At 49.7% G+C, this 26,597-nt stretch overlaps 1 protein-coding gene and 1 pseudogene across 5 annotated transcripts in view; one reads left to right on the forward strand and one right to left on the reverse strand.

Annotated features, from left to right (window-relative positions):
- Positions 1-26,597, reverse strand: part of LOC147123873 (disintegrin and metalloproteinase domain-containing protein 12-like) — a 566,371-nt gene that overhangs the window by 54,927 nt on the left and 484,847 nt on the right. The gene's annotated exons all lie outside the window — the stretch shown is intronic.
- Positions 10,248-13,639, forward strand: LOC147123874 (protein NYNRIN-like; annotated as a pseudogene).

A 26,597-nucleotide genomic window follows, 5' to 3' on the forward strand; every position in this document is an offset into this window, starting at 1 on the left:
CATAGAGTCATAGAGTCATAGAGTTTTACAGCACAGAAAGAGGCCCTTCGGCCCATCGTGTCTGCGCCGCCCATCCATCCCTGTCCAGTCTAATCCCATTTTCCAGCATTTGGTCCATAGCCTTGTATGCAATGGCATTTCAAGTGCTCATCCAAATGCTTCTTGAATGTTGTGAGGGTTCCTGCCTCTACCACCCTTTCAGGCATTGAGTTCCACATTCCAACCACCCTCTGGGTGAAAAAGTTCCTCCTCAAATCCCCTCTAAATCTCCTGCCCCTTACCCTGAATCTATGCCCCCTTGTTATTGACCCCCCTACTAAGGGGAAAAGTTCCTCTTTGTCTACCCTATCTATGCCCCTCATCATTTTGTACACCTCAATCAGGTCCCCCCTCAGCCTTCTTTGCTCCAAGGAAAACAACCCCAGCCTGTCCAGCCTCTCTTCATAGCTGAGGCGCTCCATCCCAGGTAACATCCTGGTGAATCTTCTCTGCACCCTCTCCAAAGCAATCACATCCTTCCTATAGTGAGGCGACCAGAACTGCACACAGTACTCCAGCTGTGGCCTCACCAGCGTTTTGTACAGCTCCATCATAACCTCCCTGCTCTTATATTCTATGCCTCGGCTAATGAAGGCAAGTATCCCATATGCCTTTTTAACCACCTTATCTACCTGTTCCGCTGCCTTCAGGGATCTATGTACATGTACACCAAGGTCCCTCTGACCCTCTGTACTTCCTAGGGTCCTACCACTCATTGTGTATTCCCTTGCCTTATTTGTCCGTCCAAAATGCATCACCTCGCACTTTTCAGGGTTAAATTCCATTTGCCACTTTTCCGCCCATCTGACCAACCCATCTATATCGTCCTGTAGCCTGAGGTACCCCACTGGACACAGGCTTCCAGTCACAAAAGCAACCTTCGACCATCACCCTCTGCCTCCTGCCACTCAGCCAGTTTATGATCCAACGCGCCAAGGCACCCTGGATCCCATGGGCTCTTACCTTCTTGACCAGTCTCCTATGCGGGACTTTGTCAAAAGCTTTACTGAAGTCCATGTAAACCACATCCACAGCATTTCCCTCATCCACCCCCCTAGTCACCCCCTCGAAAAATTCAATCAGATTTGTCAGACATGATTTACCCTTGACAAAGCCATGCTGACTATCCCCGATTAATCCTTGCCTCTCCAAGTGGAGACTAATTTTGTCCCTCAGAATTTTTTCCAATAATTTCCCTACCACAGATGTTAGGCTCACTGGCCTGTAATTCCCTGGTTTATCCCTGCTACCCTTCTTGAATAATGGTACTACGTTAGCTGTTCTCCAGTCCTCTGGTACATCCCCTGTGGCCAGAGAGGTTCTGAAAATTTGTGTCAGAGCCCCTGCAATCTCCTCCTTTGCCTCCCACAGCAGCCTGGGATACATCTCGTCTGGGCCTGGGGATTTATCCACTTTTTGGCCTGCTAAAACCGCTAGCACCTCCTCCCTCTCGATGCTAATATGTTCAAGTATGTCACAGCCCCCTTGCCCGATTTCTATGTCTGCATCGTCTTTCTCCATAGTGAACACAGATGCAAAAAATTCATTTAAAACCCCGCCTACATCATCTGGCTCTACACACAGATTGCCACTTTGGTCCCTAATGGGCCCTACCCTTTCCCTGGTTATCCTCTTGCCCTTAATATACTTATAAAACATCTTAGGATTTTCCTTTATTTTGCTCGCCAGTGTTATTTCATGGCCCCTCCTCGCCCTCCTAATTTCTTTTTTAAGTATGCCCCTGCATTTTTTATACTCCTCTAGGGCTTCTTCCGTCTTTAGTCTTTTGTAACTGCCAAAAGCCCCCCTTTTATTTCTAATGCATTTTTGTATATCCCTTGTCATCCAAGGTTCCCTTTGCTTGTTGGTCCCACCCTTGACCTTTACAGGAACATGTTGGCGTTGTACTCTCTCTATTTCCCTTCTGAAAGTCTCCCACTGTTTTGATGCGGATTTTCCTATAAGTAGCTGCTCCCAGTCCAATTTGGCCAGATCCTGCCTTATCATATTAAAATCGGCCTTCCCCCAATTTAGAACCCTTATTTCCGGGCCGTCTTTGTCTTTTTCCATGACCACCTTAAATCTCAGCGAATTGTGGTCACTGTCGCCAAAATGCTCTCCTACTGACACTTCCACCACTTGCCCGGCTACATTCCCCAGAATTAGGTCCAGTACCGCCCCCTCTCTTGTAGGACTTTCTACATGTTGGCTCAAAAAGCTCTCCTGGATGCACGTTAAGAATTCTGCACCCTCTAAGCCTTTCACACTCTGACTATCCCAATTTATATTGGGGAAGTTGAAATCCCCCACTATTATTACCCTATTATTTTCACACTTTTCTGAGATTTGCCTACATATCTGTTCCTCTATCTCCCCCTGACTGTTTGGGGGCCTATAGTACACTCCCAGCAAAGTGCTTGCCCCCTTTTTGTTTTTAAGTTCTACCCATATGGCCTCATTAGAGGAACCCGCTAATATATCATCCCTCCTTACAGCAGTAATTGACTCCTTAATTAATATTGCAACACCCCCTCCCCTTTTACACCCCCCTCTGGCTCGCCTGAAGATTCTATACCCCGGAATATTGAGCTGCCAGTCCTGACCCTCCCTCAACCATGTCTCCGTGATAGCAACAATATCGTACTCCCATGTGTTCAACAACAACTTCAGTTCATCCACCTTATTTGCAAGACTCCTTGCATTAAAATAAATGCCTTCCAGCCCTGCCATATTCTCTTTTGCCTTCACATATTTGCTTTGCCTTCCCAGCTGACTTGTTTTTCCCTCTGTATTTGGCTGTAAATCACCCCCTACTATAGCTCCACTCTGTACCCCATCCCCCTGCCAAGTTAGTTTAAACCCCCCCCAGCAGTGCTAGCAAACCTCCCCGCAAGGATATTGGTTCCCCTCTGGTTCAGGTGTAAACCGTCCGACTTGTACAAGTCCCACCTTTCCCAGAAGCAGACCCAGTGATCCAGGAAACTAAAGCCCTCCCCCCTGCACCATCCCTTTAGCCACGCATTCATCTGTTCTATCTTCCTATTCCTATACTTACTAGCACGTGGCACCGGGAGTAATCCAGAGATTACAACCCTTGAGGTCCTGCTCTTTAATCCTTCACCTAGCTCCCTAAATTCTTGCTGCAGGACCTCATCCCTCTTTTTACCTATGTCGTTGGTACCAATGTGGACCACGACCACTGGCTGTTCACCCTCCCCCTCCAGAATGCCCTGCAGCCGCTCAGTGACATCCTTGACCCTGGCACCAGGGAGGCAACAAACCATCCTGGATTCACGTCTACGGCCACAGAAACGCCTATCTGTTCCCCTTACTATAGAATCCCCTACCACTATTGCTCTCCCACTCTTTTTCCCCCCTTCCTGGGCAGCAGGAGCACCGCCAGTGCCAGGAAGTTGGCTGCTGCTGCCTTCCCCTGGTGAGTCATCCCCCTCAACAGTATCCAAAGCGGTATACTTGTTTGAAAGGGGGATGTCCGCAGGGGTTCCCTGCACTACCTGCCTGCCTTTGTTGCTCCGCCTGATGGTCACCCCCTGTGCTGCCCTACCCTGAGGCGTGAACAACTCGCTAAACGTGCTATCCACGAGCCTCTCAGCATCGCGTATGCTCCAAAATTCATCCACCCGCAGCTCGAGCGCCACAATGCGGTCTACAAGTAGCTGCAGCTGGATGCATTTCCCGCACACATGGTCGCCAGGGACACTGGCAGCGTCCCTGATTTCCCACATAGAGCAAGAGGAGCAGAACACGGGTCTGAGCTCTCCTGCCATGACTTACTCCTTTAATTAATCTAAAAATTTATTCAATACCCCAGTTACAGGTATACTCTAGGGCGCTTTATTTACCAACTGTCCTCACCACAACAGAGCCCCTAGAAATTTAACACCACAGAATTCAAGCTTGTAATGAAAAGAGAGAAATACTCACCAACCAATCACTTACCTGCTCCCTGGTGACGTCACACCCCGATTACTTTTTACCTCCCTGCAACTACCGAGCTCACAGACTGGAGTTTGGTATGTCTCTCCTGGCCTCGCCGCCGCCGAGTCTCCCACAGGTCCCGCCTCTCGCTGCCTGCCGCCGCTGCTCTGAGGCCTCTCCTGGCCTCGCTGCCGCTTTTATTGCCGCCGCCGAGTCTCCCACAGGTCCCGCCTCTCGCTGCCTGCCGCCGCTGCTCTGAGGCCTCTCCTGGCCTCGCTGCCGCTTTTATTGCCGCCGCCGAGTCTCCCACAGGTCCCGCCTCTCGCTGCCTGCCGCCGCTGCTCTGAGGCCTCTCCTGGCCTCGCTGCCGCTTTTATTGCCGCCGCCGAGTCTCCCACAGGTCCCGCCTCTCGCTGCCTGCCGCCGCTGCTCTGAGGCCTCTCCTGGCCTCGCTGCCGCTTTTATTGCCGCCGCCGAGTCTCCCACAGGTCCCGCCTCTCGCTGCCTGCCGCCGCTGCTCTGAGGCCTCTCCTGGCCTCGCTGCCGCTTTTATTGCCGCCGCCGAGTCTCCCACAGGTCCCGCCTCTCGCTGCCTGCCGCCGCTGCTCTGAGGCCTCTCCTGGCCTCGCTGCCGCTTTTATTGCCGCCGCCGAGTCTCCCACAGGTCCCGCCTCTCGCTGCCTGCCGCCGCTGCTCTGAGGCCTCTCCTGGCCTCGCTGCCGCTTTTATTGCCGCCGCCGAGTCTCCCACAGGTCCCGCCTCTCGCTGCCTGCCGCCGCTGCTCTGAGGCCTCTCCTGGCCTCGCTGCCGCCTTTATTGCCGCCGCCGAGTCTCCCACAGGTCCCGCCCACATGGAGGAGCATCTGTCCCCTTCGCACCAACTTTTGACATTGTTGGCTCAGGCGGGACTAAAGGTGAATCCCCGTAAGGCTCAGTTGGTAAAAGAATGGGTCACATAGAAACACAGAATATAGGAGCAGGAGTAGGCCATTCGGCCCCTCGAGCCTGCTCCGCCATTCAATGTGATCATGGCTGATCATCCAAATTCAGTACCCGGTCCCTGCTTTCTCCCCATACCCCTTGATCCCTTTAGCCTTAAGAAATATATCCATCTCCTTCTTGAATATACTTAATGTATTGGCCTCTACTGCCTTCTGTGGTAGAGAATTCCACAGGTTCACCACTCTCTGGGTGAAGAAATTCCTCCTCATTTCTGTCCTAAATGGCCTACCCCTTATCCTTAGACTGTGACCCCTGGTTCTGGACTCCCCGACCATCGGGAACATCCTTCCTGCATCTAGCCTGTCCAGTCCTGTCAGAATTTTATAAGTTTCAATGAGATCCCCTCTCATTCTTCTAAACTCCAGCGAGTACAAGCCCAATCGACTCAATCTCTCCTCATACGTCATTCCTGCCATCCCAGGTATCAGCCTGGTGAATCTTCGCTGAACTCCTTCCATGGCAAGAACATCCTTCCTCAGATAAGGCGACCAAAACTGCATACAATACTCAAGCTGTGGTCTCACCAAGGCCCTGTACAGCTGCAGCAAGACATCCTTGTTCCTGTACTCAAACCCTCTCGCTACGAAGGCCAACATGCCATTTGCCTTCTTAACCGCCTGCTGCACCTGCATGCTTACTTTCAGCGACTGGTGCACAAGGACGCCCAGGTCTCGTTGCACTTCCCCTTCTCCCAATCTATTGCCTGGCAGATGATACAAAGATGGGACGGAAAGTAGTGAGTGAGGAGGACATAAAAAACCTGCAAAGGGACATAGACAGGCTAAGTAAGTGGGCAGAGATTTGGCAGATGGAATACAATACTGGAAAGTGTGAAGTTATGCACTTTGGCAGGAAAAATCAGAGAGCAAGTTATTATCTTAATGGCAAGAAACTGGAAAGTACTGTAGTACAAAGGGATCTGGGGGTCCTGGTGCACGAAACTCAAAAAGTTAGTATGCAGGTGCAGCAAGTGATCAAGAAGGCCAATGGAATGTTGGCTTTTATTGCTAGGGGGTTGGAATATAAAAACAGGGAGGTATTGCTGCAGTTGTACAAGGTATTGGTGAGGCCGCACCTGGAATACTGCATACAGTTTTGGTGTCCATACTTAAGAAAAGACATACTTGCTCTCGAGTCAGTACAAAGAAGGTTCACTCGGTTAATCCCGGGGATGAGGGGGTGGTCATATGAGGAGAGGTTGAGTAGATTGGGACTCTACTCATTGGAGTTCAGAAGAATGAGAGGCGATCTTATTGAAACATATAAGATTGTGAAGGGGCTTGATCGGGTGGATGCGGTGAGGATGTTCCCAATGATGGGTGAAACTAGAACTAGGGGGCATAATCTTAAAATAAGGGGCTGCTCATTCAAAACTGAGATGAGGAGAAACTTCTTCACTCAGAGGGTGGTAGGTTTGTGGAATTTGCTGCCCCAGAAAGCTGTGGAAGCTACATCATTAAATAAATTTAAAACAGAAATAGATAGTTTCCTAGAAGTAAAGGGAATAAAGGGTTACGGGGAGCGGGCAGGAAATTGGACATGAGTCTGGGTTTGGAATGGTCATGGCCCTGTGGGTAGTGGAGCGGGCCCAGGGGCCGTGTAGCCTTGTTCTGCTCCTACCGTGTTCTAATTCTGTTAGATTTCAGGAGATGGTTTTATTCCTGTTCCTGGCTGGGGTGGAGATCGCCTTTACAGAAGGTAAGTACTGTAGAAAAAATAGGGACAGAGTGATCTCCTGGAAGAATTTCGATCGCCTAGATGGGTCGGAGAGGAATTTCCCAGATTTTTTTCTCCCAAATTGGCCATTGGGTCTTTATCTGGTTTTTCGCCTCTCCCGGGAGATCACATGGGTTCGGGTGGATGCAGAGTGATAGAAGATTTGAGGTTAGGATCAGATCAGCCATGATCTTATTGAATGGTGGAGCAGGCTCGAGGGGCCGATTGGCCTACTCCTGCTCCTATTTCTTATGTTCTTATGTTCTTAAAAGCGGCGCTAAGGCAACTGAATTTCTAGGCCATTACATCTAGTTCCCTTGTCTAGATCATTAATATATATTGTGAATAGCTGGGGCCCAAGGACTGATCCCTGCGGTACCCCACTAGTCACTGCCTGCCACTCGGAAAAAGACCCGTTTATTCCAACTCTTTGCTTTCTGTCTGCCAACCAGTTCTCTATCCAAGTCAGTACTTTGCCCCCAATCCCATGTGCCTTAACTTTACACGCTAATCTCTTATGCGGGACCTTATCGAAAGCCTTCTGAAAGTCCAAATACACCACATCCACTGGTTCTCCCTTATCTATTTTACCAGTTACATCCTCAAAAAATTCCAGTAGATTAGTCAAGCACGATTTACCCTTTGTAAATCCATGTTGACTTTGTCCGATCCTGTCACTGTTTTCCAAGTGCTCTGCTATTACATCTTTTGTAATAGACTCTAGCATTTTCCCCACTACCGATGTCAGGCTTACCGGTCTGTAATTCCCCATTTTCTCTCTACCACCTTTTTTGATTAGTGGGGTAACATTAGCTACCCTCCAATCCATGGGTACTGTTCCAGATTCCATCGAATGCTGGAAGATGATCAGCAAAGCATCAACTATTTCTAGGGCCACTTCCTTAAGTACCCTAGGATGTAGATTATCAGGCCCTGGGGATTTATCGGCCTTCAATCCCATCAAATTCCCGAACACCATTTCCCTACAAATACTGATTTCTTTCAGTTCCTCCCTTTCATCAGACCCTATGTTCCCCGACATCTCTGGGAGGATATTTGTGTCCTCCTTTGTGAAGACAGAACCAAAATATATATTTAATTGGCCTGCCATTTCTTTGTTCCCCATTATAAATTCCCCTGATTCTGACTGCAAGGGACCTATGCTTGACTTCACCAATCTTTTTCTCTTCACATATCTATAAAAGCTTTTACAGTCAGTTTTTATGTTCCCTGAAAGTTTACTCTCATATTCTATTGTCCCTTTCTTAATTAATCCCTTTGTCCTCCTTTGTTGAATCCTAAACTGCTCCCAATCCTCAGGTTTACTGCTTTTTCTGGCCAATTTATATGTCCTCTCTTTGGATCTTATGCTATCCCTAATTTCCCTTGTTAGCCACGGTTGAGTCACCTTTTTTGTTTTATTTTTATGCCAAACTGGGATGAACAAATTCTGTAGTTCATCCATGCGGTCTTTAAATGTTTGCCATTGCCTATACACCGTCAACCCTTTGAGTGATATTCCCCAATCAATCCTACCCAACTCGCGCCTCAGACCATCGTAGTTTCCTTTATTTAAATTTAGGACCCTAGTCCCTGAGTCGACTACTTCATTCTCCATCTTAATGAAGAATTCGATCATACTATGATCGCTCCGACCCAAGGGGCCTCGTACAACAAGACTGCTAATTAATCCTTTCTCGTTACATAATACCCAGTCTAAGATGGCCTGATCTCTGGTTGGTTCCTCGACATATTGGTCCAGGAAACCATCCCTTAAACACTCCAGGAATTCCTCCTCCACAGTATTGTTACTAATTTGGTTAGCCCAATCTACATGTAGATTAAAGTCACCCATGATGACTGCTGTGCCCTTATTGCACGCTTCTCTAATTTCTCTTTTAATGCCGTCCCAACCTCCGCATTACTGTTTGGAGGTCTATATACCACTCCCACTAATGTTTTCTGCCCCTTGGTATTTCTCAGTTCTACCCATACAGATTCCACATCATCAGAGCTAATATCCTTCCTTACAATTGTGTTAATCCCTTCTTTAACCAGCAATGCTACCCCACCTCCCTTTCCTCTTTGCCTATCTTTCCTGAATATTGAATACCCCTGGATGTTGAGTTCCCAGCCTTGGCCACCCTGGTGCCATGTTTCCGTAATCCCAATCAAATCATATTCGTTTACCTCTATTTGCGCAGCTAATTCATCCACCTCATTAGAAATGCTCCACGCTTTAAGACACAAAGCCTTCAGGCTTGTTTTTTTAACGCTCTTACACCCATTAGAATTATTATTTACTGTGGCCATGTTTGATTTAAACTGTTGATTTCTCTGACTGCCACTTTTGTTTTTCTCCTTCTTATCTTTTGCTTTTATCCTTGTTTCCCTTTCTTCTGTTCCCTTGCTCAGGTTCCCAACCCCTTGCCATTTTAGTTTAAACCCTCCCCTAGAGCACTGGCAAACACTCCCCCTAGGACATCGGTCCCGGCCCTGCCCAGGTGCAAACCATCCGGTTTGAACTGGTCCCACCTCCCCCAGAACCGATTCCAATGTCCCAGGAATTTGAATCCCTCCCCCTCACCTTTCTGGGAGTGTCCATTTCTCCAGAGGAATCGCCCCCCGACTCCCACAAGGTGGAGATAACACAGTGACTACCATTACCCACTTCCAAAACAGCCCTACGATCATTCTTGGGTTTGGTGGGGTACCAAAGGAACTTTATCGCAGGCTTTGCAGAGTGCGTAAAGCCCCTGTATGATTTGATAAAAGTGCAGGGTGATGACATACGCCCGACATGGGCTGATGCTCACACCCAGTCCATGGCCAAATTAAAAACTGCAGTGATACCGGCTGCATGTCTGATTCCTCCGGATCCCACGCAGCCCTTCCATTTGGAGGTCGGGGCCACAGAACAAAGCCTCGCTGCAGTTCTGTGCCAAACGTGAGCTGTTCGACTGCAGCCCATTGCATATGCGTCTGGAATGATACGGCGATAGGGCCGGTGAATGGAGATGAGGTAGAAGATCAGCCATGATCTCATTGAATGGCGGAGCAGGCTCGAAGGGCCGAATGGCCGACTCCTGCTCCTATTTATTATGTTCTTATGAGTCCTGCAGGGGGCAGAAAAGACGTATACCGCATGCGAGCGCCACCTGCTGGCCGTCTTCTGGGCGGTACATTTTATCTTTATTTCTGGGCTACAAGCGACCATCCTTCACAGCGCTTACACGCCTCTGAACCTACCGATGAAACCTGGAGATTTGCTAGTTTCCTCGCAGCGCCTCAGCAAATGGACATTGGAATTTATGGAAAGAGACATTGGTATCATTTCCAAACCCACCACATTGCTGCTACAATTTCTAGTCTATGAGGGGGAACCGCATGAATGTCTGCTACCCCTGATTAACTTTGAGACCCATCCTGTGCAGAAAGGACCCATACAGGGATCCCCAGATGTCTACATCGATGGGTCCTCATATCACATCGAGGGATTCCCCCCACACCGGGTGTGCTGTGGCATTGCCAGAGAGAACCATCCAGCGACGATGCAACCGACAGTCCTCACAACATGCAGAAATCGCCGCACTTCTAACCACCGTGAAAGAAACCTCCGATAGACCCGTGAATATTTGGTCCGATAGTGCCTATGCTATAAACACCATGCTCTCCTTGCCCCTATATCAGAAAAATGACTACCATACAATAGACGGTAAGGCCCTGGTCCATGGGCCCTGGTTACACCTGCTCTGGTCCTACCTTAAACAGCGATCCCAGCCCCGCTTCATAGGAAAGGTAGCAGCCCATAGAAAAGGGGGTCCACATAGTGAGGGAAATTCTAGAGTAGACAGAGCAGCCAAGGACACTGCGATTGATTGGGAGATAGAGGATATAGTTGTTGAGCCCTGCAATGCAGTTAGCAAGGGCTTCCCAACAGATCAACTAGATTTAAAATCCCTGCAGCAGCAATACTGGCCATGTGCCGTTGTAAGCGCCTGGCACGAGGAAGGCAGACCCCTTCCCCAACCACCAGCCTGGGCCCCCAATACCACACTAGGCACTGCCCCTGACAGACCCCTTCCCCAACCACCAGCCTGGGCCCCCAATACCACACTAGGCACTGCCCCTGACAGACCCCTTCCCCAACCACCAGCCTGGGCCCCCAATACCACACTAGGCACTGCCCCTGACAGACCCCTTCCCCAACCACCAGCCTGGGCCCCCAATACCACACTAGACACTGCCCCTGACAGACCCCTTCCCCAACCACCAGCCTGGGCCCCCAATACCACACTAGGCACTGCCCCTGACAGACCCCTTCCCCAACCACCAGCCTGGGCCCCCAATACCACACTAGGCACTGCCCCTGACAGACCCCTTCCCCAACCACCAGCCTGGGCCCCCAATACCACACTAGGCACTGCCCCTGACAGACCCCTTCCCCAACCACCAGCCTGGGCCCCCAATACCACACTAGGCACTGCCCCTGACAGACCCCTTCCCCAACCACCAGCCTGGGCCCCCAATACCACACTAGGCACTGCCCCTGACAGACCCCTTCCCCAACCACCAGCCTGGGCCCCCAATACCACACTAGGCACTGCCCCTGACAGACCCCTTCCTCAACCGACAGCCTGGGCCCCCAATACCACACTAGGCACTGCCCCTGACAGACCCCTTCCTCAACCGACAGCCTGGGCCCCCAATACCACACTAGGCACTGCCCCTGACAGGCCCCTTCCCCAACCACCAGCCTGGGCCCCCAATACCACACTAGGCACTGCCCCTGACAGACCCCTTCCCCAACCGACAGCCTGGGCCCCCAATACCACACTAGGCACTGCCCCTGACAGACCCCTTCCCCAACCACCAGCCTGGGCCCCCAATACCACACTAGGCACTGCCCCTGACAGACCCCTTCCCCAACCACCAGCCTGGGCCCCCAATACCACACTAGGCACTGCCCCTGACAGACCCCTTCCCCAACCACCAGCCTGGGCCCCCAATACCACACTAGGCACTGCCCCTGACAGACCCCTTCCCTAACCACCAGCCTGGGCCCCCAATACCACACTAGGCACTGCCCCTGACAGACCCCTTCCCCAACCGACAGCCTGGGCCCCCAATACCACACTAGGCACTGCCCCTGACAGACCCCTTCCCCAACCGACAGCCTGGGCCCCCAATACCACACTAGGCACTGCCCCTGACAGACCCCTTCCCCAACCGACAGCCTGGGCCCCCAATACCACACTAGGCACTGCCCCTGACAGACCCCTTCCCCAACCGACAGCCTGGGCCCCCAATACCACACTAGGCACTGCCCCTGACAGACCCCTTCCCCAACCGACAGCCTGGGCCCCCAATACCACACTAGGCACTGCCCCTGACAGACCCCTTCCCCAACCGACAGCCTGGGCCCCCAATACCACACTAGGCACTGCCCCTGACAGACCCCTTCCTCAACCGACAGCCTGGGCCCCCAATACCACACTAGGCACTGCCCCTGACAGGCCCCTTCCTCAACCGACAGCCTGGGCCCCCAATACCACACTAGGCACTGCCCCTGACAGACCCCTTCCCCAACCGACAGCCTGGGCCCCCAATACCACACTAGGCACTGCCCCTGACAGACCCCTTCCCCAACCACCAGCCTGGGCCCCCAATACCACACTAGACACTGCCCCTGACTCAACGGAGCAGTTGCTGATGTTCTAAAGAAAGCCATACGCCTGCCCGGTGGTGTGTGTTCCACCAGAGGTGGTTCAGGAACTGCTCTCCCTCTTTCACTCCCACCCCAAGGCAGGGCACTATTCGGCCCTGGTAGCCTTCTATAAGGCCACAGCTTGGTGGCCTTCCATGAGGGAAACATTCAACCTTTATGTGGCACCATGCCTACCGTGCCTGCAGCACAATCCTCCCACGTGCACTAACCGAGCCTTGCTTCAAAGCGCGCCCCCACCTCAAGGGCCACGACTCACCTCCAGATAGACTTAATTGGGCCACTTCCACAGGCGCAAGGTAATTTTCAGCATGCCCTAGTGGTGATGGATCAATTCACTAAATGGATAGAAGCATTCCCCTGCCGCTCCAACACCACAATCACGGCAGACAAAACACTATTAAATCACGTGTTTTGTAGGTGGGGAGTACCGGTACAAGTGGACAGAGATCAAGGCTCGTACTTTACTGGTAAGATTTTTACCCACCTGCAGGAAATGTTGGGGATAAAACACAAACTACACATTGCTCACCACCCCCAGTCGTCCAGAGGGGTCAAAAGGAGGAACAGGACCCTCAAGTTAATGTTAAAAAAATTGTGTGCAGACCACCCCACTCAACGGGTTAACATGCTGCCAATGTGCTTAATGGCAATGAGGTCCACACCTCATTAAACAACAGGAGTCTCCCCATATCAGGTCATGACGGGCAGGCTCATGAGAATGCCAGGCCAGCTAACACTAACGGGGATGAGCCCCTCGACCATGGAACCATGTAGTTCCAAGTGGCTGGAACAAGTGGTAGATCACACTGATCAGATGAATCGATTTGTGGCCACGAAATTGGGGAAGTCAAAAAGACAAATTAAAAGGTACTTTGACAAGAAAGTACCTCCCTTTGAGTATCAGGTGAGGGACATCGTAAAGATTCCAAATTATGGGAAAAAGAAGCATGTCTTTGAGCCCAGGTGGTGGGGACCGCACACGATTATAGACCGGTTGAACCCTGCAGTTTATTTGATTCAGTTACCGGGGAAAAGGGCGGTAAGTACAAGAAGTGGTATCACATTAACCAGTTAAAAACTGCCAAAGAGTGAATGCTACACTGATCTCGTCTCCCACAGGACCATGATACGGATACAGACGACACAGAACAATACCATAAACAGCAGAGCTATACAAAAGCTAGGAGCCAGCCCATGGTGGGAAACAATGTATAATGTAGGACAACATCCCTGGCTCAGAACCCTCTCAATGCTTATGATACTGATACAAGCCATAACTGTAGTGGTGGGGATCATCATGATCTGCTACCTGAGAAAACTCCTTTGAAAACTGAACCACCACATGCGAGCCCTGAGGAGATAAACCAAATGAGGGGTCAATAAGGATATTTCCCCCTCAAGGCGCGGAATCTGTAAGAATAGAAATCTGTGTTCTGTATGTGTGATGGACTCGAGACTATTAATATAAGATAAAGATAAATTTGATGTGTATGGATCTCCCCATGGTAAGGCAATGGCGCGAAACTTAACAAAGAAAACCTGCATAACAGGATAACCCCTGTAAAGTCCACGCCTCAATAATACACGGACTTCGGGAGAACAGTTAACAGGTACTTTACTGAACAAGAGGCAGCTTGAAACTGAAACTACAGAAGCCTGCTAGGGTCTTTTATACAGGGGTGGTCACTGCCGGTACTGCAGTCTAAGACCAGTTATTCCCATAAAGGTACATACACAACAATTCCTCCCCTTTTAGATAAACAGTACATAACATTCATTTAACAACTAAATAATAACTAATTACAATTACAATTTTCTCAGTAATATATACATCAACTGAAATAGTCATTTATAAGTTCAGTCTTTGAGGAGGCTTCCTGATCCGGACTGGATAGTGCCTTTCTTGAGTATCCTGTTCTGGCAGTGGAGTCAATTCTGGCTCATTGTCATTGGTTGGTTCGTCAGCTTCCAATACCCCTGCTTCTGAGGTAGACGCAATCTGTACTTCGGGCTCATTACCAGGTGCACATGCTTGTGGTACAGGTTTGGCTTGTTCCTGTGACTCTAGAATCTGGTCAGCATGGCATCTCCAACGTCCACTGTGTACATTAGTGGTCCCTGCTGTGTGCATATCGTGCCTGGCTGCCATTTTTCTGTTCGGTAGTCACGGGCCAAGACTGGTTGCCCTATCTTGAAGCTCCTGGTTGGCTTCTCATTTATGTGCTGGAACTGCTTATCCTCAACATCTCGTCTTATGTTTGGTTTGAGCAAATCCAAGCGACATCTTAGTCTCCGGTTGAAAAACAGTACGGCTGGAGTTTGGTTGGTTACTGCATGTGTCGCATTCCGGTAAGCAAACAGGAAGTTATCCACCTTGTGTTGCAGTGGTATGTCGTCATTATACATTGCCTTTATGGCCTTTTTAAAGGTCTGAACAAACCTCTCAGCCAATCCATTTGTGGCTGGATGATATGGGGCAGATGTGTAATGTTTCACCCCATTATTCTTCAGGAACCTCCGGAAATCCTCAGACACAAACTGTGGGCCATTGTCGGAACAGATCTGTTCTGGCAACCCATTCCTGGCGAAGATGGTCCTTAGGACTGCAATAGTTTTCTCCGTGGTGGTGGAGGACATTTTAATGACCTCTGACCATTTCGAATGGGCGTCCACAGCAATTAGAAACATTGAGTCCATAAATGGACCAGCGAAATCAATGTGTACCCGTTGTCATGGAGATGAGGGCCACTCCCATGGATGTAGCGGGGCCTGTGGTGGAGCGTTTTGGACCTTCTGGCATCCTGTGCATCTCTTGGTCATATCCTCGATTTCTTTATCGATTCCCGGCCACCACACAAACGCCCTGGCTAGGCTCTTCATTTTTACCCCTCCCAGATGACCCTCGTGAAGCTCATTGAGTACTCTATCTCTCAACTTGGGTGGAATTACCACTCGGGATCCACACATCAAGGTTCCCCGGCACACTGACAGCTGTTCCCTCCTTGGCGAGAATGCTGGCAACAGTGAGTCGCCATGTGCTGGCCATCCCTTCACCGTCAAATCATAGACCCGAGAGTGTGTCGGGTCATTTCGGGTTTCCTTCTCAATACTTGCGTTTGTAACAGGCAAACATTCGACTATGGTCGCATGGAATATCTCCACAGGGTCCACTGCAGGTGCTTCTTCCGCCGTAGGCAACGGTAGGCGCGACAGCCCATCAGCGTTTCCATGTTGTTTCGTACCTTTGTACTCTATGTCATACTGATGTGCCCCTAGAAAAAGTGACCATCTTTGCAGCCGTTGCGCCGTCATCACCGGAACGCCCTTCTTTGGGTTAAAAATTGAGACCAGGGGTTGATGATCAGTCAGTAGGGTGAATTTCTGCCCGTGCAGATAGTGATTGAACTTCTTCACCCCCCACACCAGGCTGAGGGCCTCCCTGTCAATCTGGGCGTAGTTACGCTCGGCTGAGGTTAGCGAGCGCGATGCAAAGGCTATTGGCCTCTCTGAACCGTCACGGAATTTGTGTGACAGCACCGCTCCAATGCCGTAAGGTGACGCATCACATGCCAACCGAATCGGTAGTGTTGGGTTGTAGTGGGCCAATACTTCTTTTGAAGTGATTTGGCATTTACATTCCTGAAAGGCACGCTTACACTCATCACTCCATTTCCATGTCACACCAGTTTGAAGGAGGGCGTTCAGTGGGTGCAGAATTGTTGATAAATTCGGCAAGAACTTATGGTAGTAGTTCACCAACCCGAGGAACGGCCTCAGTTGCGACACATTTTCTGGTGCTGGAGCCTTGACTACAGCCTCAATCTTGTCCGGCGACTTATGCAACCCTTCCTCATCAATCATGTGGCCACAATACGAGATTTGTCTCCTGAAGAACTCGCATTTGGGACGGTTGGCTCGTAGCCCATATTCCTGCAATCTCATGAGCACCTGTTCCAGGTTGGCCAGGTGTTCATTGTCATTTTCGCCCGTAACCAGGATGTTGTCCAAATGACACTGGGTCCCCGGGATCCCTTGCAGGGCTTGTTCCATTGCCCTCTGCCACATAGCCGGGGCCGATGCTACCCCAAATACCAGTCGATTGTACTGGTAAAGGCCTTTGTGAGTGTTTATCGTGAGGTATTTCCTAGATGCTTCTTCCACCTCCATTTGTAGATACGCTTGAGCCAGGTCAATCTTTGTAAAACGTTTCCCTCCAGATAGTGAGGCGAAAATATCTTCTATCCGCGGAAGCGGATACTGTACTGTGTGCAGGACTGGGTTCACAGTCACCTTGAAGTTACCACAGATGCGAACCTTCGTTGGCTCCCCAGGCGTGCTGCTCAATGCTTTCTTCATTACAGGAACGATGGGTGTGGCCCACTCGCTCCAGTCCACCTTAGACAGCAAACCCGAACACTCCAGACTCTCCAGTTCAGCTTCCACAGCTGGGCGTATCGCGTATGGCACCGGTCTGGCCTTGAAAAATTTTGGGGTTGCGTTATCCTCAATCTTTATGGTTGCCTTTACTCCTTTTAGAGTCCCAAGTCCTTGTTGGAACACCTCTTCCGTGTCAGATAGAATTTGTGACAGACGTCCAGGTGCGACGTCATCATCTTTTTTGTCAGTCACAGTTAGTGCCAGAATGGAATGCCAATCCAATTGTAGTCTTCGGATCCATTCACGTCCCAATAATGGTGGTCCTCCATCTCGTAGTATATACATGTATAGTTTCTGTGTTTCCTTTCCGTTATATTCAACTGGCACCCTCATTTTTCCTCTGGGGTAGACCTTTTGCCCCGTGTATGTCTTCAATACAATGGACGTGTCCTTTAAGGGTATGTGTGAGAATAACCGCTCGTAGTCTCGTCGATTCATGACAGTTAGGGCTGATCCTGTGTCCAATTCCATCTTCACTGGGGACCCTGCTATCATGAGGGTGACCCAAATGGTTCGGTGATCTTCTTTTGCGATCACGTTGTGTAATTTTAAACAACTTAGTCGCCTGCTCCCGGAGTCCTTATCACTCTCCTGATCTTCTGAACTACTATCTGTCAGTTTCTTTACTTTCCTGTACTGTTCCTTAGTAGTTCTTGTCGTGTTGGTCTTCTTTCCCGACCTGCAGACTCTTGCTATATGTCCCATTTTCCCGCATTGCCTGCATATTTTGTCTTTAAACCAGCAGTCCTTCTGCTCATGGGTTGTTCTGCCGCAGCGATAGCACTTGTCGGCTTCATACGCCATTTCGTTAGCGCTGTATTCTTGTGGTTTCTGTTGTATTTCCGCAGCTCCCCGTGCTGCTGCTTCGTAGGATACTGCCACGCTGAAAGCCTGTTCTAGCGTCAGGTCCTTTTTTGAAAGTAGTCGTTTCTGGGTTCCTTCACTCTGGAGCCCGCAAACAAACTTATCCCGTAAGGTGTCTGCCAGTCCTGCTCCGAAATGGCAGTGCTTCGATAACTTGCGTAGTTCCATAAGATAGTCAGCATTGCTCTCATCTTTGTGCTGGTTTCTTTTATGGAACTTGAATCTTTCTGCTATCAGCAGTGGTGTAGGGCTTAGGTGTTCCTGTAAGATATGAACAATCTCCTCAAAACTTTTCTCCATTGGTTTAGCTGGGGTAATTAAATTCCGCAATAGGCCGTACGTATTCACACCCATCAGATTTAATAATACCGACACCCTCTTTCCATCGGCCACCTCATTTGCCTTGCAGTACACTTCGATTCTTTTTACATACGTGGTCCAGTCTTCTACCTTGTTGTCGAAAGCAGTGATACTGCCACTTTTCGGCATCTTGGGTGATTTAAAATGGCGCCTCCCGCGCTTTTGCTTCTTCCCCAACGGGATAAAATGGCGCCTCCCGCGCTTTTGCTTCTTCCCCTTACTGCCACGCTGCTCCTAGTGTTCTACGGGGTAATGGCGGTGACCCGCAGCTTCGGCGCGTCTCGCTTTCCTTCCCCCCTGTTTAGTTTCTCTCCGCTGTCCTGTTCTCGAGCACCGACCGCGCCCTGTGTGCTCCACCCTCTCTCTCTTGTTTTCTTTTCCCGGCGACACTGCGTGGCCCGATTTGTAGAGCCGCTCGATCGAGCTTGAGCCCGCCGCAGTCCGGAAGGGTCAGCGCGCTACCTGCTACCAGCACGATTCGCTGGAACCACAGTCTCTCCCGCAATTCTCGAAATACCGATGGATTCTTTGGGCGGTTGCCCTCGGTCGACGCCCGTTGCTCAGACTATGACCTTCCAGGACCTTCCTTTCAGGCGAGATCCCCGTGAGATGATGCCACACTGCAGGTGAGTTCGAACTTACTCGTCGCCACTGTAAAGTCCGCGCCTCAATAATACACGGACTTCGGGAGAACAGTTAACAGGTACTTTACTGAACAAGAGGCAGCTTGAAACTGAAACTACAGAAGCCTGCTAGGGCCTTTTATACAGGGGTGGTCACTGCCGGTACTGCAGTCTAAGACCAGTTATTCCCTTAAAGGTACATACACAACCTCCACAGAGATACCATCGAAACTCAAGAGCCACTAAAAGGTGTCAACAAGCAATTAACTTTAGCAAGAAATGGCACCAGCCACTGCAGACAGACACATGTTCAAAAGAAAGCCAATCAAGAACTGCCATAATCTAAGACCCAATCATGCCGTCTTAAGAATTAAACTAGAAGACAATGGACTTTAAAAAGATATAAAAACAAGGAACCAAAGGCTCTCTCTCTCTCTGGATGATCACGTGGAAGAACAAGAAGCCCTCCCTCTACAGACCAGACCAAGAAGCAAGGAAAAAGGCCACGTGCATGGCCTAACTCAGGGAAGTACCAGTCTGTGTAAATCTAACCCATTACCTTACAAGTTGTAATCGCATGGAGCATAAATACCAGTAGGCTATTGTTTTGATGTGCATGAATGTGTGTGTTTAATAAACTTATTCCAAATTGTTTCAAAAGAATTGGTCTTGCTGTCAATTTAATGCCAGTCGAAATAAAAAGCTTACAGCAGGGAAACTCCTCTGTAATTACCGCAATCGGACTTGTCACCTTTCTTGAAGATGGTCACAATTACTGTAAAGTATGTGTCTATACTTAATCCAATAATGAAGAGACAGCTTGGAAGATTCAACGTAGGTCTTTACTTAATACCAGCAGGCGGGAACTGAGGGGAAATCAGTACCCACAGTACTATTTATACCCCTATGGCCAGGGGTGGTACTACGGTATCACTACGCCCTACAAAGTAGTGCTGCCCTGGCCATAGGTTTAAAGCAACATACATATTACATACACAACATTCCTCCCCTTTTAATTAAAACCTACCCGTGCAATTAAGTCAATGGATGCCCCATAACTAGGGCTAATAACATTTGGTAACACAATCTACATAACATATTTACATCAAGAGTTGTCTACTTATATATATATAAACAGAAACATGTTATAGATTCAGTCTCTGAGGAGGCCTCCTGTCTCGACTAGGATAACGTCTTTCTCTAGTCGGTCTCGGTGTAGGCGGAGGTACTTCCGTCACCCCTTCATCGCTGGACTCGTCGGTGTCTGATGGCACATCCTGTGCCGTGGAGATCACTGGAGTGATGAACTCCTCGCAATCCTGAGACCTCTGTAACGACGAGCTGGGCCGTGATTCCGCTGGAACAATGTGCTGAGACGTTTGAGGTAGTGAATCAGTTGGGTTTCTGGACTCCACAAGTTGATTAGCATGTCGTCTGATTATGCCTTTCCCTGTCTCAACTGTGTACATCAAGGGTCCCTGGCGGGCCTTTATCGTACCAGCCCGCCACTTTTCCTTCCTATAATCACGGGCCAACACTTGCTGCCCCACCTCGAAGCTCCGTGTCTGTCTGTCAGGAGCCCTACGAAATACTCGGTTTTCCACATCTCTCCGAATGTTTGGTTTGAGCAATTCAAGGCGAGACCTTAACCTTCTATTAAAGAACATGACGGCGGGGGCCTGGTTGGTCACCGTATGTGCAGCATTACGGTATGCAAATAGGAAGTTGTCCACCTTGTGTTGTAGTGGCAACCTTTCCTCTCCCATCGCCTTGATGGCCTTTTTAAAAGTCTGTACAAATCGCTCTGCCAGCCCATTTGTAGCCGGATGATATGGTGCGGACGTATAATGTCGCACTCCATTCCTTTTTAGGAATGCTTGAAATTCTTCTGCCACAAATTGTGGCCCATTGTCCGAACAGACTTGCTCGGGCACCCCGTTTCGGGCAAAAATGGTCCTTAAGACTGCGACCGTCTTTTCGGCTGTCGTTGATGACATCTTTATGACCTCCGGCCATTTTGAATGGGCGTCCACTACAATAAGGAACATCGCATCCAGGAAGGGGCCAGCGAAGTCCACGTGGATCCTTTGCCACGGCGTTGAGGGCCACTCCCACGGATGTAGTGGGGCTTGTGGTGGTACGTTCTGTACCATCTGGCATCCTTGGCACGCTTTTGCTACTTCCTCAATGTCCCTGTCAATGCCGGGCCACCAGACGTAGGCTCTGGCGAGGCTTTTCATTTTGACACCCCCCAGATGACCTTCGTGTAAGTCCTGCAACACTTTATGTTGTAATTTTTGAGGGACCACTACCCTGGCTCCGCACATCAATGTGCCCCGGCAGACGGACAACTGGTCCTTCCTTGCCGAAAACGTCTGCAATGATGCGTCACCCTGCGCCGGCCAGCCTTTCACGGTTAATTCGTAAACCCTTGCCAATGTCGGGTCGTTCCGTGTTTCCCGCTCGATACATTGGCTGGTGATGGGCAAGTGTTCCATAACAGCCGTATGATATATTTCCACGGGGTCCTGTACTATCTCTTTGATCTCGGTAGGCAAGGGTAGCCGCGACAGGCCATCTGCATTGCCATGCTGTTTGGTACCCTTATATTCGATAAGGTACTGGTGTGCTCCTAAGAACAGTGACCATCTCTGTAGCCTTTGGGCCGTCATCAGGGGCACCCCTTTTGTTGGATTGAATATCGACACCAACGGTTGATGATCCGTCAGTAGTGTGAAACGTTGCCCATGCAGGTAGTGGTGGAATTATTTTACACCCCACACCAGACTGAGGGCCTCCCTGTCGATTTGCGCATAGTTTCTTTCGGCTGTAGTTAACGACCTTGAGGCAAATGCTATTGGCCTCTCCGTCCCGTTGGGAAATTTGTGTGACAACACTGCCCCTATACCGTACGGGGAGGCGTCACATGCCAACCTCATTGGCATTTTTGGGTCAAAGTGTGCGAGCACTTCCTTTGATGTGATGAGTTGTTTACCCTTTTTAAAAGCAGCCTCACACGCTTCGTCCCAATTCCAGGAGACTCCCTTTTGCAGCAATGAATTAAGTGGATGTAAAATGGACGATAAGTTGGGGAGGAACTTATGGTAATAGTTTATAAGGCCTAAGAATGATCGTAACTGAGATACATTCTCAGGGGGCGGGGCCTTCACTACTGCCTCGATCTTTTCCGGGGACTTATGCGGGCCTTCCTTATCTATAATGTGACCACAGTATGAGATACGTTCCTGGAAAAACTCACATTTCTGCTTGTTCGCCCCGAGTCCGTATTGTTGTAACCGCAGAAGTACTCGCTCCAGGTTAGCGAGGTCACAGAATCACAGAAACCCCACAGTGCAGATAGAGGCCATTTCGGCCCATCGAGCCTGCACCGACACATATCCCACCCGATCCCCGTAACCCCTACACCAACACATATCCCACCCTATCCCCGTAACCCCACGTATTTAATCCCCCTAACACTAAGGGTCAATTTATCATAGCCAATCAACCTAACCCGCACATCTTTGGACTGTGGGAGGAAACCGGAGCACCCGGAGGAAACCCACGCAAACACGGGGAGAATGTGCAAACTCCACACAGACAGTCACCCGAGGCCGGATTCGAACCCGGGTCCCTGGCGCTGTGAGGCAACAGTGCTAACCACTATGCCACCGTGCTGGTGGTCGTTATCCGTTTGTCCTGTCACCAGGATGTCATCCAGGTAGCATTGCGTTCCTGGAATGCCCTGTCGGACCTGTTCCATGGTCCTCTGCCATATTGCCGGGGCGGACGCCACACCAAATACCAGGCGATTGTACTGGTACAATCCCTTGTGTGTGTTAATCGTTAGGAGCTTTTTCGAGTCCTGCTCCACCTCCATCTGTAAATAAGCTTGACAAAGGTCAATCTTCGTAAAGTGTCTACCCCCAGCTAACGATGCGAATATGTCTTCTATCCGCGGCAGCGGATACTGTACCGTGTGCAGGACTGGGTTAATAGTTATCTTAAAATCCCCGCAAATGCGAACCTTCTTTGGTTCCCCCGGTGTGTTATTTGCAGATTTCTTTATAACTGGGACGATGGGCGTGGCCCACTCGCTCCACTCAATCTTTGTAAGGACACCTGCACTCTCTAAGGCGTCCAGTTCTGCTTCCACCGCTGGCCGAATGGCATAAGGCACCGGTCTGGCCTTACAAAACTTGGGGTTTGCGTCTTGAGCAATAGTTATTTTTGCTCTAATGTCCTTTAAGGTCCCCAGCCCTTGTTGGAACACCTCTGGCGTTTTTGCCAATAGTTTCGACAGCCTGCTTGTAATGGTTGCATCATCCGTGGTGGTCTCTACTTTTAACTCGTGTATCGACTTCCAGTTGAAGTTGATTTTTCTTATCCATTCCCTACCCAAAAGTGGTGGTCCACCGTTTGGTAGGACGTATAAATAAAGTCCTGGCACTTTTCTGCTGTTGTATTTAACTGTTACTTGCATTTTTCCCTTCGGGTAAACTTTTTGTCCCGTATATGTTTTTAATTTAATTTCCGTATCCTTTAAGGGAATGCTTTTGAACAGCCTGTTATAATCTTGTTCATTAATTACTGATAGGGCTGAACCCGTGTCCAGCTCCATATTAACTTCGACGCCTGCTACCGTCATTTTAACCCACATTGTGCTGTGGTCCTCCGTTTTGTCTACACCATATAACTTGAGACATCCTAGACCTTTAGGCTCTGCTTTTGTGCCTTCCTGTGACTCGTCTGAGCTACTGTCAGACAGCTTATGTATTTTTGTCCTTGCCTTGGTACTGCTCGGATTGCCCCCACGATTGGGTTTCGTACCAGACCGACAAACTTTCGCTATGTGCCCCTTTTTCCCACACTGCCGGCATATTTTATCACGAAACCAACAATTACTTTGGTCGTGGGTGGTTTTGCCACAACGGTAGCATTTACCTTTGTGAAATGTCACCTCATGGGTGTCATAACCGGTTGTGTTTTGTCGTATTTGAGCCGCACCCTGTGCTGCTGCTTCGTGGACCGATGCTATTTCAATCGCCTGATCTAGGCTGAGCTGTTTCTTGGCTAGCAACCGTTTACGTGTATTCTCATTTAACATGCCACAGACAAATCTGTCTCTGATCGCGTCCGTCAATATGGCTCCAAACTGGCAATGTTTGGACAACCTTCTGAGCTCAGCTAAATATGCTGCCTGCGACTCATCATTCCTTTGGTCGCGTCTGTAGAAGCGGTACCTTTCCGCTATAAATGGTGCTTTAGGGTTTAAATGTTCCCTTAACGTATCAACAATTTGGGCGTATGTTTTGTCCGCTGGCTTTTCTGGAGTAAGAAGATTCCTCAGCAGCCCGTATGTTTTTGCCCCCATAACATTTAATAAGGTTGCTACCTTTTGGTCATCTTCCACCTTGTTTACTATGCAATAAAGTTCATGCCTTTCGATATAGGCCTCCCATTCTTCTGTGTCCTCCACAAATGGTGCCAACCACCCTTCTTTCGACATTTTAACTGCTGAAGAGAAAAAAAACTTTGAAGAGAAAAAACTTTTCCCCTTTTGTCCACTAGATGGCGTGCTAGTCCTCGTGGCTCCGTTTGTTCCCCAGATCGCTTTCCCCTTTGTCCACTAGATGGCGTTGTTTTTTTTTGTATTTTAAACTGCTGGAGGAAAAAAAAAACTTTCCCCTTTTGTCCACTAGATGGCGTGCTAGTCCTCGTGGCTCCGTTTATTCCCCAGCTCGCCTGCCCGTTCCTTGCAGCACCCGTTCCCCGGGAAGGATTTCAGTTACCTGGCCCTGGGTGGACTTTTGCCCCGTGGCTGGAGCGCCCCTCTCTGTTGCTGCTGCTCCTCTCGTACCTGGAGTGCTGGGCGATTTCCTTTGGTCGCTGCTGGGCTCGCAACATACATATTACATACACAACAATTACGGCGTCTCTGAGATTCCTTGGCATGCTCTTCTACTTCCAGATAAGAGAAATGAGTTCATGAATTTGCGCCAGCAGTGCTTCTCCACCATGCCTTAGTGCCTCGGCAGGGATTCCATCTGCTCCTGAGGCCTTGTTGTTCTTCGGTTGTCGGATGGCCTTTTCAACCTCATGCTGGGCTGGGGTTGTGCTGAGATGCTGGCGGGTAGCAGGCTGCTATATCATAATATTGCTCATGTCACTCTCAACCACTTCAGAATTCACCTTCTCTTCAGTAAAGACTAATGCAAAATACTTATTTAATAACTGCCATTTCTGAACATCCTCTACAAATTGACAATTCTCTCCTGTCAGGGGTCCCATCTTACTTTTAAAAAGCTTCTTTTTACTGATATATCTGCAGGATCATTTACGGTTTGTTCTGGGAACTGTCATGTCCTCAGGTGTTTGTGTACTTTATGTTGACCGTAGGGTTTCTGCTGATGGCTGGACCCGCCTCGTTTAATAGTGCCAGTATCAGGAATGGGTGCAAAAAGAGCCTGGCCCTCCCATTGCCATTTGGATGGCAGGCAGAAAGGGGTGGAGACTGAATCCTGCCCAAATCTGCACAGGTCCAAAGAGCAATGAAAAAGGCTAACTGAATGTTGGTCTTTTCCTCAAGGGGGCTGGTATAAAGTGAAGTGGAAGTGATGCTTCAGTTATACAAAGCTCTGGTCAGACCCTATCTGGACACTGTGTTCAGTTCCGGGCACCACGCCTCAGGAAGGGTACACGCCTCGGAGGGGGTGTAGCAAAGATTCACCAGAATGATACCAGAGCTGAAAGGGTTAAATGATGAGGGCAGGTTGCACAGACTGGGCTTGTATTCCCGTGAATATGATCGAATCGAGATGTTTAAAATGATAAAGGGATTTGATCGGGTAGATGCGGATAAACTATTGACCCTGGTGGTAGAATCCAGAATAAGTGGGCACAATCTTAAAATTCGAGCTCGGCCATTTAGGAGTGAAATCAGAAAGCCTTTTTTCACACAAAGGGTAGTGGAAATCTGGACCTCTCTCCCCCAAAAGGCTGTGGATGCTGGGTCAATTGAAATTTTCAAGACTGAGATCAATAGATTATTGTTAGGTAAGGGTCTCAAGAGATAGGGAGAAAAGCCGGGTAAATTGAGTGAGGTACAGATCAGCCATGATCTAATTGAATGGTGACAGACTCAAGGGGCTGAATGGCCTCCTCCTGTTCCTGTGTAACAGACTCAAGGGGCTGAATGGCCTCCTCCTGTTCCTGTGTAACAGACTCAAGGGGCTGAATGGCCTCCCCCTGTTCCTGTGTAACAGGCTCGAGGGGCTGAATGTCCTCCTCCTGTTCCTGTGTAACAGGCTCGAGGGGCTGACTGGCCTCCTCCTGTTCCTGTGTAACAGGCTCGAGGGGCTGATTGGCCTCCTCCTGTTCCTGTGTAACAGGCTCAAGTTGCTGAATGGCCTCCTCCTGCTCCTGTGTAACAGGCTCGAGGGGCTGAATGGCCTCCTCCTGTTCCTGTGTAACAGGCTCGAGGGGTTGAATGGCCTCCTCCTGTTCCTGTGTAACAGGCTCGAGGGGTTGAACGGTCTCCTCCTGTTCCTGTGTAACAGACTCAAGGGGCTGAATGGCCTCCCCCTGTTCCTGTGTAACAGGCTCGAGGGGCTGAATGTCCTCCTCCTGTTCCTGTGTAACAGGCTCGAGGGGCTGACTGGCCTCCTCCTGTTCCTGTGTAACAGACTCGAGGGACTGAATGTCCTCCTCCTGTTCCTGTGTAACAGACTCGAGGGGCTGAATGGCCTCCTCCTGTTCCTGTGTAACAGGCTCGAGGGGCAGAATGTCCTCCTCCTGTTCCTGTGTAACAGGCTCGAGGGGCAGAATGTCCTCCTCCTGCTCCTGTGTAACAGACCCGAGGGGCAGAATGTCCTCCTCCTGTTCCTATG

Source organism: Somniosus microcephalus, chromosome 2 (genome assembly GCF_052327205.1).
Source record: "Somniosus microcephalus isolate GS21.2 chromosome 2, FLI_Smic_1.0, whole genome shotgun sequence".
Classification (NCBI taxonomy): Eukaryota; Metazoa; Chordata; class Chondrichthyes; order Squaliformes; family Somniosidae; genus Somniosus; species Somniosus microcephalus.